Source organism: Sus scrofa, chromosome 15 (genome assembly GCF_000003025.6).
Source record: "Sus scrofa isolate TJ Tabasco breed Duroc chromosome 15, Sscrofa11.1, whole genome shotgun sequence".
Taxonomy (NCBI): domain Eukaryota; kingdom Metazoa; phylum Chordata; class Mammalia; order Artiodactyla; family Suidae; genus Sus; species Sus scrofa.
This window is the reverse complement of record NC_010457.5, coordinates 1,926,699-1,939,611: the sequence shown is the minus strand read 5'-3', so window position 1 is coordinate 1,939,611 and position 12,913 is coordinate 1,926,699. Positions and strand designations below refer to the sequence as shown.

The window sequence follows — 12,913 nt, the reverse complement described above, 5'->3', positions numbered from 1 at the left end:
ACAACCACTATGGGAAACAGTATGGAGGTACCTCAGAAAATTAAATATAGAAGTACCATATGATCAAGCAATCCCACTCCTGAGCATATATCCAGACAAAATTTTCTTTGAAAAAGATGCATGCACCCCTATGTACATAGCAGCACTATTCACAATAGCCAAGACATGGAAACAACCTAATGTCCATCGACAAATGAATAGATTAAGAAGATGTGGTATATATATACACAATGGAATACTACTCATCCATAAAAAAGAACAAAATAATGCCATTTGCAGCAACATGGATGGAACTAGAGACTCTCACACTAAGTGAAGCAAATCAGAAAGAGAAAGACAAATACTATATGATATCAGTTATACCTGGAATCTAATATATGGCATAAATGAATCTATCTACAGAAATGAAAGAAATTCATGGACTTGAAGAACAGACTTGTAGTTGCCAAGGGGGAGTTCAATGGACTGAGTGTTTGGGGTTAGTAGATGAAAACTAGTGCATTTGGAGTGGATAAGCAATGAGATCCTGCTGTACAGCATAGGGAACTCTATCTAGTCACTTTTGATGGAACATATTGGAGGATAATATGAGAAAAAGAATGCGTATATATGTATGACTGGATCACTTTGCTGTACAACAGAAATTGACAACATTGTAAATCAACTATAATAGAAAAAATAAAAATCTTTTAAAAAAAGCCACTCTCACATACAAATACAATTTAAAAAAAATAAGAAGATGTACAAGCTCAGCATTATGGCCTAGACTTAAATAAATCCTAAATTATATGTATTCTTAGGATTCTAAGCCATTCCTGGGTTCTATTTAACTACTTCACCTTCTAATAATTAACCACTAAGATGCGGTTTAAAGAAACATTATACAAAGCTAAAAGAAGAAAATTTAAGATAAATTTTCACTATAGTTCTTTAAAGAACTTGGGGACATTATGAACACTCAGAGCAAAGTTGAAAAATAAAACATGTTTGTGATACCTGAATGAATCAGAAACTGAAGATTTGCTGGAAGATTGCCAATGAACTATAATGTACGGTAATTTTTTCTAGTAATCAAACTAAATGAAACTCGTATGACCAATTCATGTAAATTTCTAGAATTTTCCATAAAAGACAGTCCTACTTTTTTAATTTTTTTAACCTGTTGTATTACCTATGCCTAACATAGAGTATTCCAGAAAACATCTCATTTTTAAAGGTTCCATTACAGTTAATGAAAAGTTCATATGGTGTAATATCATAATGACTTTTTGGTTGAAATTAATTAGATGTATGAATCTGTGAATGCTAACATTTATTTACATCCCAGGCTAAACAGTCAAAGGAGTGTGTGTTAAGCACACAATTAGAAGCAGCGATGCATTAAATTGGGCTCACCAAGAAATAATATTAATTTTAACAGTGCAATGGAAGCTCCTTGGAAAATCCAAGATAAGATTTTCTCTGCCCAGTTACCTGCTTTTGAGGCTCTTTGTCTGCCTAAGCTCTACTTTACATAAAAGTTGTTTGAAAGTTCAGAACAGAAAAGGAAAATGTATTTTCTACCTCACATCATAAGGCTGCCTAATATTCTCGTTAATCTATGGACTTCCTCCCAACTCTTTTTGATTTGCAGGGCACAAACAATATCTTACAACTCCTTTTGCAAACAGTCAGTGACCTGTTTAACCAGGGAGGGAATTCCTCACAGCTGGAAACCTTCGTTGCAGTGTTCTTTTTTTAAAGTGTTCCTTTACTTAAACTATGAAGAAACAACAGTCCAGAAACGACAATCACTGTTGTTCTTATTTGAGTGTTAGCTCTTGGTAGAAACCATAGAACCACAGAACCAGCTGAAGAGACTTCCTTTAAGGACCATTCTGATTGATATTCTGGGATTATTTTTAATTCATGCTGGGAATTTATTGGACTGTCTCTCAGTCATATATTTAGATTAGAAATATTTTTCTAATGCTTCCTTATTCACAGTATATATAAACTAATAATGACTATCATTTATTGAATTCTAACCTTTTGTGAACACTGGGCTAGTGAAGTACATGGATTGTCTAAATTAGTTTCCTCACATGGCTCCCAGTGGGGGCGGGGTGGGGGACCTGGCCTACAGCAGCACTACCCTTCAGGCATGCCCCGCCCCATGAGGACCTGCCTAGCCATACACCAGACCCCATGCCCCTTAGCAGCATCCGATGGGCAAAAAAGCATGGCGGGTGCATGGGTGATGCGTACCCCTGGGGCATGCTCCCCGAGGTGGCATCAGTGCTGAATGACCCTGAGCTGAGCGAGGTGATCTGGCCCACCCTGTCAGGGATCCCCGAGATCGACTTTTCCAAGATCATCCCCTCGAGAAGCCAAGCAGCACCCTCCAGTACTTCTCCAAGGCAAGAACCAGCCCCCCAAGGCCCAGCCCCCAAACTGCATCTCAATGAACCTCCAGAACATGATGTTGGAACAGACCCCCTTCTGGCCCCCCAACCTCCTGGGCCAGCAGGGTGTCCCGCGGAGGCTCATGTCCATGTGCCACCCAGAACAAATGTCCTTGCTGGGCAGGACAGGTGTGCCCCACAGCCTGCACCAGGAGTCATGTCCCCAAGGCCTTATGACCTAGCTGCATTTCATGCTGATGAAGTATTGGAGCATACCGAGGGGGGAGGGTCTACAGCCAGCACCCCCCCCCCAACACACATATGCTCTCCCCACAGGTCTTCCTAACGGGCCCCCAGCACCAGCAGAACCTCATGGTGTCCCACACCCTGTGGCAGAGCAGCACCGTAGCAAGTCTCTGGACAGCCAGATGGGCCACCTCCCAGCGCCAGGCAGCATGGCCAACCTGCCCTTCTAGCAGTCTCCGTAGGGGCTGGGGCAGTATTGCAAATATGATAACCTTAAAGAAGTTTCTTCCCCTCCAGTGTTGGGATGGCCTGGGTCAAGGGTTGGGGTGGAGGGGTGGAGGGGGTGGGAGGGGGCTTGTGTGGGGAGTGGCATTTGTGGATGCCACTGTGCTGGGATGGGGGGCGGGGAAGTGTCAGAGTAGGGTGGGGGATTTGAGATGGGGGTTGGATCCATTTTGGCCACCAGGGCTGCCCCTTCCCCACTCCACCCAAGTCCTCTGAGCCTCAATTGTCCCTCTCCCTGCACTCACCCTCTTGGGCTTTGCTTTCATAGTCCTATATGGAGTACTTGGCGGGGAGAAGAAGGAGCAAGGTCCCCACCATCCCTTCTCCTCGCTGCTGTCTCCTCCTGGAGCTTCACTTTCCTCCTCTTGGTTTCTCTGCTCTCCCCACCCCCCACCCCCACTTTTTCCTTTTGCCTTCTCCTGCCTTGGTTCCTCTCTCTGCTGATGGGGCTTCTCCCACCCCACCCTGCAAGCAGCTGGCCAGGTGGGCAGGTTCCAGCAGAGGCTGTAAATAGAGTGCTGCGCTTTTGTGCCAGTAAAAATAAATATAAATAAATAAATCCCTCACAAATGTTATGCATTCATAGGTTTTATTTACATTTTCATTTTATAGGAGTGAAAAGTGGGGTTTGGAAGTTGAATAACTTACTTAAACTCAGTGGCTGATAAGTGGCTAAACTGGGATTTGAACCAATGTCTGTCTATCCAATAAGCCAATCAGCCAAAGCTAAATGTTCTGGGGCAATTTTAATTGTAATTCTAAAAGACACTAGCTGATTATATCATAGTTCTTTTGTGATTTTGTGTAATGAATATCTTGTCGAACTCCCCAAAACAAATTTCACACACACACACAGTGCAAAAAACAAAGCAGCTTGAGTAATAAAAATAATATTTATTGTTGTGCTGAAGAGAGAAAATATAAGATTGGGGTAAATAATTTTCAGCAACGTAAGTTTGCAATCGCTCTCTGAATTACAATCAGTAATTAATGCATTCTGTGTAGAGCTGTTCTCCTGTAATGAGATGCCCTCATGAAACTCAAATGCCCCTATTCTCCTAGTATTCTTGATAACTGAGAACTGAAAAGAAAAACAGCAGTTGGTGAACTCAGTAACAAGACAGAGTATGTATTAGTTCAAAAGACATTTGCAAGTCAAGTAACATATTTCAGTAAATAAAAGATAGTTGCAGGCAGCTCAGAATTCCAGATTAAAGCTGTTATGCCTTATGAAGACATTCATGTAAGAAAAAAAGAAGCAAATTTCATCATTCTTGAAAGGTGAGCACGATCTATACTTGTAGCCTACATCCACCTGGACTTTGGCTCTTGCCAAGGCAGTGTGAAGTTCATGCCACCTCAAGGCAATGAGGAAATCATCAATCCATATATAAGTGTGTAAGACTTATGACCACATCACCACCACTTCTCTCCCTGCAGTTTCTAGATATTGCATCCATGGGACTGATGGATTAGTTTAATGTTAGCTTTTCTCACCAAATAATTTGTTGTATTGGAAAAAGATAAACAAGGATGTATGAAATAAGTAGACTTATATTCTGAAAGCAGGAGAGAAAGGAAAAGTAAATTCTTTAGTGAGAACTGAAGCTTTGAGGTAACAGCTTTCCTTGTTTACATATGTAATTGTATGGCAAAGCTATTATGAACTGCTTTCATAATTTCAGTTTCATGTAGACTAATTTGATATAAAATTAGATATAAAATTTAAAGCTAAAGGAGAATTATTAAATAATCCCAGGGTCTCACTTTGTTTAGTAAATATTGCTAAGCACTTATAGTTAAGCATTGACGTGAGAGTGTAGGTGGGGAACTAAATAAAATAAAATCTTCTCTTGCTTTAATTTTACACATGAAATATAAAAATTATAACATATTATCACATCCCCTTCTTGAATAAAACATGCTACTATAAATTTATAAATATAAAAGAGTGTTTTGCCACCTCTAAAATTAAATCATAAAGCTCATAGGTTGAGGGGGACCTCATGGTCATCATGTCTATTCATTGCCTCTAGATATAATACAAGTAGATTTGTTATTGTCATGAATCTTCTCAAAAATTCTCTTTTCCTTTTGTCCCTCAAACTTGAAGTCATTGTGTTGAACTCTTTCAGTTGTCTCTAGTTGACTTGGGAAAGAGGTGATTGCACTGTTCCCTACCTGGAAGACACACCTGACAAGTTGAAGAGAAGCAACCAGAAATGACTCAGGCAAATTGGAATTCTATAATAATTGTGGGTGATGGAAAGAGTTCAGTCTTTTTTTTTTACCCACTTGATCAGAGGTTCTCAAGCCTTATGCTGTAGAGTTGGTTAAAACTCATCCCTGGTCCACACTGCCAATCTCATTCAGTAGGTCTAAGAGGGGCCTGAGAATGTGCAATTCTATCAAACTTCTAGGTGATGCCCATGATGTTGAAGTTGGGAAGGGGGCTGACACTTTGAGAACTTCTGCCCTAGATCACTGGGTAACTTGTTTCAACTAGCTGAGCTTTAGTTTCCTCATATCTAAAGGAATGAGGATATGAGGAGCTTTAGTTTCCTCATATCCTCATATCTCATTATCTCTACAGTCTTACAAAGAAGATGAACGAACTTATTAACACATTCCTGGCACACAGTATTTGCTCAAAAAAAAGTTTATCCCCAGTCCTGCATCAATTTACAGCGCTGAAATATTTAGGACCACCTAAATAATCCATATGTGACAAAAATACAGGTGCAGCTAAAATACAAAGTTTTTTTGGTTTGCTTTTTTAATTTAATTTTTATTTTATATTAGAGTTTAGTTGATTTACAATATTATGTTAGTTTCAGGTGTACAGAAAAGTGATTCAGTTATACAGATACATATATCCATTCTTTTCCCATCTAGGTCACTACAGAATACTGAGTAGTATTCCCTGTGCTATGTAGTAAGTCCTTGTTGATTATCTATTTGGAATTAGCATATACAGTAGTGTGTATGTATTAATCTCAAACTCTTAGTTTATCCCTCCCCCTGCCACCTTCCCCCTTTGGTAACCAGAAGTTTGTTTCCTATGTCTATGAGTCTGTTTCTGTTTTATAAGTAAGTTCATTTGTATCTTTTTTTTTTTTTTTTTTTTTTTGTCTTTTTGTCTTTTTGCCATTTCTTGGGCCACTCCTGCAGCATATGGAGGTTCCCAGGCTAGGGGTCGAATAGGAGCTGTAGCCACTGGCCTACACCAGAGCCACAGCAATGTGGGATCCGAGCCGTGTCTGAAACCTATACCACAGCTTATGGCAACACCAGATCCTTAACCCACTGAGCAAGGCCAGGGATCAAACTCAACCTCATGGTTCCTAGTCGGATTCATTAACCACTGAGCCACGACAGGAACTCCTGTATAATTTTTTAATTTAAAAAATTTTTAAATTTTATTGGAATGTAGTTGACTTACAAAGTGTGTTACAGCAAAGTAAATTAGTTAGACATATAAATATATACATTCCTTTTCAGATTTGTTTCCCAAATAGGTTATTACACATTACTGAGTAAATTTCCCTGTGCTATACAGTAGATCCTTGTCATCCCATCTATTTTATATATAGTAGTGTGTATATATCAATCCCAACCCCCTAACTTAACTCCCCCTCCTCCACATTTCCCTTTTGGAAACATAAGTTTGGTTTCAAAATCTCTGAGTCTGTTTTTGTACCATTTTTTTAGATTCCACATATAAGTGATATCATATGATACTTGTCTTTCTATGTCTGACTTCACTTAGTATGACAATCTTTAGGACCATCCATGTTGCTGCAAATGGCATTATTTCATTCTTTTTATGGCTGAGTAGTATTCCATTGTTATGTATGTACTACCTCTGTTGGTGGACATTTAGATTGCTTCCATCTCTTGGCTACTGTAAATAGTACTACAGTGAACATTGGGGTACATGTATCTTTTCAAATTATGGTTTTCTCTGGACATATGCCAAATAATAGGATTTCTGGGCTTTCTATCCTGTTCCATTGAACTATATTTCTGTTTCTGTGCCAGTACCATACTTTTTTGATGACTGTAGCTTTGTGGTATAGTCTGAAGTCAGGGAGCCTGATTCCTCCAGCTCCATTTTTCTTTCCTAGGATTGCTTTGGCTATTTGAGGCCTTCTGTGTTTCCATACAAATTCAAGTTGTTTTGTTCCAGTTCTCTAAAAATGCCATTGGTACTTTGATAGGGGTTGCATTTAATCTGTAGATTGCCTTGGGTAAATCTGTAGATGGCCATTTTGACAATATTGATTTTTCCAATCCAAGAACATGGTATGTCTTTCCATCTGTTTGTCATCTTCAATTTCTTTTATTAGCTTATCGTTTTCATATTGGAGGTCTTTTGCCTCCTATATAGGTTTATTCCTAGGTATCATTTTTTTGTCTTTTCCCATGTTTTTATTTTTAATGATTTTTATTTTTCCATTATAGTTGATTTGCAGTGTTCTGTCAGTTTTCTACTGTACAGCAGAGTCATCCAGTCACACATACATACACACATTATTTTTCTCACATTATCCTCCAACATGTTCCATCACAAGTGACTAGACATAGTTTCCTATGCTATACAGTAGGATCCCATTGCATATCCACTCCATTTGCAATAGTTTGCATCTATTAACCCCAAGCTCCCAGTCCATCCCATTCCCTCCCCCTCCCTCTTGGCAACCACAAGTCTGTGTTCTCCAAGTCCATGCATTTCTTCTGTGGAAAGGTTCATTTGTGCCATATATTAGATTCTAGGTATAAGTGATATCATATGGTATTTGTCTTTCTCTCTGACTTACTTCACTTACTATGAGAGTCTCTAATTCCATCCATGTTTTTGCAAATGAATTATTCTGATCTTTTTATGGCTGGGTAGTATTCCATTGTGTATATATACCACATCTTCTTAATCCATTCATCTGTCAATGGACATTTAGGTTGTTTCCATGTCTTGGCTATTGTGAGTAATGCTGCAGTGAATATTGGGGTGCATGTAGCTTTTTCAAGGAAAGTTTTCTATGGGTATATGCCCCAAAGTGGGATTTCTTGGTCATATGGTATTTCTATATTTAATTTTCTGAGGTACCTCTATACTATTTTCCATAGTGCTTGTACTAATTTACATTTTAAATTCCCACCAACAGTGTAGAAGGGTACCCTTGTCTTTTTGATGTGATGATGAATAGGATTGTTTCTTAATTTCTCTTTCTGATCTTCTGTTATTTATTTCTTTTTTAATAACTTTATAAAAATTTTGATTGATTGATTTTTGATTTTTTTGGGGGGGGCCCACACCCATGGCATATGGATGTTCCCAGGCCAGTGAGTGGAATCAGAGCTACAGCTGTCAGCCTATACCACAGCTCACGGCAACACCCAGATACCTGACCCACTGAACAAGGCCAGGGATTGAACCCCATCCTCATGGATACTAATCCAGTTTGTTTCTGCTGAGCCACAACTGGAACTCTGAGATTTCTGTGCATTAATTTTGTATCCTACAACTTCACCAAATTCATTGATGATCTCTAGTAGTTTTTTGGTAGTATCTTTAGGATATTTAATGCATAGTATATTGTCATCTGCAAACAGTGACAGTTTTACTTTTTTGTTTCCAATCTGGATTCCTTTTATTTCACATGCTTGTTTGCTGTTTGATTACTGTGATTTGATTATTCCCAAGTTTCCATTCTTCTGAAAAAATAATCTTAGAACATTTAGGTTGTGGTGATGATTTTATAAATATAAATATAATAAAATTCATTGAATTAAAAATTAAAATAAAAAATAATATTGATTGCTCTTTTTTATTATTATTTTTTATCCCTCACCATAAAAATTCAATATGAAACTCATATAAAGAACAAAATATCAGAGTTCCTGTTGTGGCTAAGTGGGTTATGAACCCACTGAGGATGCGTGTTCAATCCCTGGACTTTCTCAGTGGGCTAAGGATCTGACATTGCTGTGAGCTGTGGTTTAGGTCACAGATGTGGCCTGGATACCTCATTGCCATGGCTGTGGTTGTGGCTGGCAGCCGCAGCTCCATTTCAACCCCTAGCCTGGGAACATCTATATGCAGTGGGTGTGGCCCTAAACAACAACAACAACAACAAAATCTAATGTAAGATCCTGATAGCCATGTTTACAAATAGAATAGAATTTGGGGCTCACTATTATTTCACAGAACATTCAGTCAACCTGTTCATTTTATAGATGGAAAAACTTGTACAAAGTCAAAAAACCATTTAGTGATTTGATCCCAGGTCACTCAAGTCAAGCCAGCCTAGTGCTAAGTCACCACCTCCCAAAGAGGACTTCACAACATTTTTTATTATTTTTATTTGGTTATTTATTTACTTATTTATTTTACTATTTAGTGGTATTTTTATTTTAAATAAGAAATTGGCAGGAAGGAGAGGCAGATTCTTAACCCACTGCACCAAGCCCAGGATCAAACCCATGCCTCCATAGAGACCACACCAATCTTTAGCCCAATGTGCCACAGTGAGAACTCTGAGAAAGATACAACTTTCTGATTAAAGCACCTTTAGGTTCCTCTTCCTTCAAGTCATTCCAGTAGGTTGGAAGAATTTTAGTTGCTTCCCTATCAGTTCATTTGAAACAGGGCTTGGGGATTCCATAGAGTTTCCACTCTTGCACTTTTCCAAGTAAATGAGCTTGCATTAATAGAAATATAAGTGAATGGATCTTCTCTTCAAAATCTGATGTGTCACCTAGCTCCAGAGAGAAGACCAAGTCACACCTTCCTGGGGGATGGTGAAATAGACTTTTGAAATGAGAAAATGTATGATGTGTCATTAAATGCAATTTCTTTGGAAGAATTCTCTCATTGGTAATTATTCTTATTATGTAGGTGGACAGTCTCTTAATATAGATAAAGACCTTTGCAGCTGCTCTCATCATAGGCCTCATGTTTAATATGCACTTTGTAATTAGCATGGATGTAAAGCCCCACATTTGCAGTCAGCCTCCCTTTCTGTCAGATCGGTTTTTAATCTGGGCTGTGTTCAGCTGCGAAGGGCTGATAAGCATTTTTGAAATCTCTGTACACGACAAACAGCACTTTAATCTCGTCTTTCAATTTCCAGTGCACTCATTACACAAATTCAGCTCAAAGAACCTTGATGCATGAAAATTAGCCTTCCTGGATATGGTACAATTTCTTTTCACCTTTTCTAAAATACTCTGATCCTCCAGGCCTTTCGTCCCAGGAAAATACAAGCAGTGGCTTACTCATAAAATTGAGGAAATTTATCCCCAAGGCCCATGGATGCTAAAGTTGAGCTAAACGTGAGCTATTTGTTTTAATTGAGGATGAAGGAAATGATTTCTTCAATTTTAACCTAATTTTCGGAGAATAAACATCGTTACATAGAGATAAATTATATTTCCGTGTAGTACTTTCCTATACAGAACCCTCGATTAGGCCAGCTGTCTGACAGAGCTCTCTCATTTAAACCTCAAGCCAATTAGCATCAATTTTCAACCAGTTATGTAAGCATTAACCTGTTCCTCTCTGTATGTAATCTGTCTGTGAGCCGGCTTGGAGGAGATGAAATTCTTAAAATGTCAAATTGCTTTCCTTAATACATGTTTAGGTCTTTATTTGCATTATACTCTATGCTCCAGTTTAAAGCTTTCAAAGATAAAAACATGTGAAATAGGCCTTCCTAGCATCTAGAAATCGGAGGACACTGGGGAGGGGATAAAGTTTCCCAATGCATTTAGTCTTATTTGGATTATTAAAAGTAATCAAGCTTCTGAAATTCTTCACTAAAAAAACATACATTGCTTTAACAGAAGCTACTAACACATGATGATAAATTCTTTAGTAATGATTGAAGGGCTTTCCTCTAAGTTTACAGAGCAGTATTTCCACCTTCAGCTCCTATAAAACACAAAAGTCCTGGGCTGAGCTCAACCCTCCCAGTTTGGTTTAGAGATACACTTCCCCACAACTCAGCCTTCCCCTCTTAACTATTCATAGGCAACCTGAAAAGAATGGGAGAACTTGGGGAAAGTAACTTTATTTTCTATTTAAGCTGAGGATTAAGCAAATCAAACCCAAGATATCTCATAAAGACAAAAGAATAATATTTACAGTGACTTTTTTTCAGAGCTTTCTGTAATTAGCTACCCATGAGCTTTGCTAAATGCATGACAAAGAGGACAGTTAATTCAGTAGGAAGAAATATTGGTTCTCCTAAATAAAACTCAGAGTTTTAAGAGTGAAAAAAATGGACAAAGTGGGAATGTTTTCTTTATTTTCCAAGGATTCAGAATTTGGAGCATCATTATACCTTCTGCACAGATGAACTACTGCTAGGTTTTAACTTTGCTTAAGCAGGATTCTGAGCCTGGGACAACAGGGCAGGGTGGAAGGGAAGTTTGGAGAGGATGGGTTTGATGAGATGACCATAATTTTCTGTTTTTAAACCTTGTTGAGCTTTGTTCTTGTAGAGAGCTGTCTTGAGAGCTCTACTCACAAAGGCAAGTTGCAGGAGACAGGTTTCCAGTGGGGTTGCTAAGTGAACAATTGTATTCAAATTACTATATCTGTCACATTTGTCTAGCCTTGTGTGTAGAACTCTAGGCAGGGAAAGAGAGTAGATTTCATTTCTGTAATGTCACTGGAGGCAAACAATAGAATTTTTCACATGGTATAATTTACTTTGTGTAATTGTAAAATTCTCTTTTTGTAATTATAATGCTATAAGCAACTGTAAAACAAAAGGCACAGGCTGTCTATTAGAGTATATCATACCTCTCAGGACTCCCCTATCAGAAAGCCAGAAAATAATTTAAGTTCCTAAGCATCCAGCCTTCCTCATTAAAGAACTTACAGTGATTTGGCTTTGGCTTTGTACCTATTGGGTAGATGTGCTGGGACGCTTATGTTGACCCCACAGACTAGACCAGGCATATCTGCTTGAGGCTGCCATACAGACCCATGTGCTCCACCCATAAGGATTCCAAAATCACCCAGAGGTCAGCCAAAGCTGTACCCTAGGCTGCGAGAGTCCACAGGTTGTGATCCATAGGCTCTGTTCTCAGATGCTCAGTGGTAATCCCATGTGGTTAACTTGCTGGTTGGAACATTATCTGTTTCATTATTACACTCATTTATTCATTTAAGAAACATTACTGAGTGTTTTTTATATATCAAGAAGTAAGCTTGAGAGAGTGGAGAGTAGGGTGAGGAAGGATTGGAGCGGGATGAGGGAGGGGATATTTATCCCCCTCTTATTTCCTCTCAGGGAGAAGATCCACTAAAGGCTCAAATAGTCAAAGAAGTATTTGTTGCTAGTGTTTCTAGGAAGATTACACATCTCTCCACCGTAGGACGCCCTCTTGTCTTATAAACTTTGGGTCATTTACTCTCAATTACTTTGAGTTTATTATGTCTCAGTTGTTTTTTTCATCTGCTCAAAAGAGAGTAATGGATTTTTTCCAGGGAAATCTAGAGAGGCTCTCTGAGATCTGCTAGATTACTTTAATTTATTAATTCAACAATACTGTACTGAATTTTAGAGATATAAAGAAGCCAGTATGCCTATTCCTCAAGGACCTAAGGAATTTAGAGACAAAAATAGAAAAATAAAGATTTAATTATGATGCAATCAAAGTGTGTATCATAACATAGCTTTCTCAAAGTGGATCTCACAGACTTTTTGTTCTATTCTCTGAGATCTCTGAGTCCTGGCACTGGAGAGAGAGCCTACTGTACTTGACTCTCCGTTCTGCCACTCACTGTTCATATCATCACAAGCAAGATATTTTGCTCCTGAACCTTAGTGTCCTCTCTGTAAAATGAAGGAGCCAGTTGCTAATTTCGTTGCACAATTCAATGGCAAAAGACACATAATTAATTGATCCATTTCCTGTTGTATGGTGTGCCCGGTATCTTGTGTGTCTGATTTCAGCTGTGCATTTCAGAATATCTTCTCACTATA

The 12,913-nt window shown here is 38.6% G+C and overlaps 1 pseudogene; it reads left to right on the top strand.

Moving 5' to 3' along the window:
• Window positions 2,085-2,913, top strand: LOC102159381 (annotated as a pseudogene).